Source organism: Octopus bimaculoides, chromosome 22 (assembly GCF_001194135.2).
Source record: "Octopus bimaculoides isolate UCB-OBI-ISO-001 chromosome 22, ASM119413v2, whole genome shotgun sequence".
Classification (NCBI taxonomy): domain Eukaryota; kingdom Metazoa; phylum Mollusca; class Cephalopoda; order Octopoda; family Octopodidae; genus Octopus; species Octopus bimaculoides.
In genome coordinates this window covers 21,534,968-21,537,536 of record NC_069002.1, presented here as the reverse complement: position 1 = coordinate 21,537,536, position 2,569 = coordinate 21,534,968, and positions in this window count along the sequence as shown.

Sequence of the window (2,569 nt, the reverse complement as noted above, 5' to 3'; positions counted from 1 at the left end):
TGGTTGCGAAGCAAACTTATTACCATGCAAAATATTTGGTATTTCTCATACCATGAAAATGTACTTCTCATAACAAATTGTAAACAAATTCCCAACTGTGCCAATAATGCCTTTTGATAATGTCATAAATTCTTTTATTGCCACTTTCTCAAAAATGTAAGTCTATCTTGGCAGGAAAGACATCTCAGTCTTTAGCGGATTAATTATAATCACTTACCAACAGATTCTTATAACTGTCATGTTTATTTTAACAGCCAAGTCTTTAGTGTGGATTCTTTGTCATTTACCTCGCTTCTGTAAACGGATCTCATGTTTATACATTTTGATTTACTGTACTACATTATTATACAGTAATAAGTATTAATATATAGAACATTGGAGATAAGTCGATTACATGGAACCCAGTCTTCAACTGGTGCTTATTTTATCGACTCCGAATGGGATGACAGGCAAAGTCGACCTCGGCGGAATTTGAATGCACAACATAAAAACGGCCGCAATACCACTAACAACAGTATATTTTGATTTAATACATTGGTCTCAAATTCTCGCACAAGGCCAGTATTTCGGGGTGGGGAGGTATCAATTACATCGACCTCAGTATTCAACTGGTGCTTATTTTATCGACCCCGACGGGATGAAAGGCAAAGTCAGCCTCGGTGGAATTTGCACTCAGAACTTAAAGACGGACGAAATGCTGCTGTGCATTTCGTCCGGCGTGCTGTCGATTGTGCCAACTAGCCACCTTATTTTGATTCAATGTATTATGAAGTAATTGTTGCAGGATGTTTTCTTTTCACACCCAAAATGTTGGAAATATATCTGATTTATACACTGGAAGGTTCTAAACATTCTCGAATCTTTTATTTTACTGATCATTTAGAATATAATTCTAGTATATTACATACCGAAACAATTGAACTCAACACTGCAGGCCAAAAAAATCTGAACAACACATGATAAATTGAAATGACTTTAAAATTTATGCACTAATTTCAATTTTAAATATCTTTCCTGCTGTGATTTTAAATCAAATTTTCTTTACGAATGTAGTGGATTTTAAGAAAATATGTTTTCATGTCTTCTTTAGTTGTCACTAACTTCCGTATTTCTGTCATTCGCTCTTGTATTATGCTGATGTTTAATGTATCTGTTTATCAATTCCTAGTCTTATGGATTTTACTGAATATATCTTTGTTGTGTTACATTTACATACACATTCTTTTTATAATTTTTCTTTTCTTTTTGTTTACAAACATTTGCAATAATGATATATTTCTTCTTTTTCTTTGTAGGTAAGTGCCATAGTCATCGATCGGTGGAGTTTACGAAATGCGAACTTTGTTGACTGCCAAGCTTCAATTTATAAGGATAAAACGCAGCTTTAATTTTTGCCTGTGAGACTCTGTCAGAGCATTGATCGGTTATTATCGAACTCAGTTCACGTTTTTGATTGTTCTGATCTCTAACTGATTACTCCGATGTGATGTATTTATTTCAGTTAATTTCCATTATTTTCCATCTAATATTCTTCATTGATACCCAGATACCTGCATGTTTTCTTGACACTAATTGCTGTATTATTTTATCGGATTTCACTCCCGTGTATAATGTATGACTCATCTTTGGCTGACAGTAATCTTAGTAAATATATTTACAACCATTAGGGCAATTAAGTGTTCCAGTTTCCAACTGAGTCGTAGAATAACTGTGTAATAGGATACCACTTATCTAAAGCCTATCATAATAAAAATTCGTTAACTCGTCCTTCTACACATTTGCTACAGACTTTAAAACAATACTTAATGGATCCATAACAGGATAAAATGCAGGATTAAATGTCTGTGAGATAAGACACTCGTTGAATATGCCCAATTGTAATGGACATTATTTTCGCCTTCAAACCGAAATGTGTTTCTACTCAATCAATCAAAAAGATAAATACACATAATTTAAAGAGGAATGTGTTAATTTATCATTAATGTTTTTCTATAACTGATACAAGCAATTATTCTGATCTATAATAAAATGAGAGATATTAGACGGCCAGTGAACTCTTAGACCACTTCCGTTTCTTTGTTTTAATCATGGTGGCCTAGTCATTATACACACCCATTTTTAGAGCAACACTTCAGTAATTATTAGATTTTATATATTGTAGAACTGATGGAAATATGTCGATCAGAATCTATTATGTCTTACTTGGGCAAAGTCTATTGAGATATTATAACAAATATATCATTAACATTGTCGATTGTCTTTGGTGTTTAGATTTCCAAATAAAATATTATGTCCAACGCTGATGAATTTCACTTGAGTTTTCGAATCCGTCTGCATTCCCAAGTACTTCTATGCAATTATACAAGCATTGTTGTGATATACATCCCAGGGGCTCAGCAAATATATCCCTCGCATATATCCCTGTTGGACTTTAGGTTGTTGTAGGTACTCCGTCGCTTACGACATCGAGGGTTCCAGTTGATCCGATCAACGGAACAGCCTGCTCGTGAAATTAACGTGCAAGTGACTGAGCATTCCACAGACACGTGTACCCTTAACATAGTTCTCG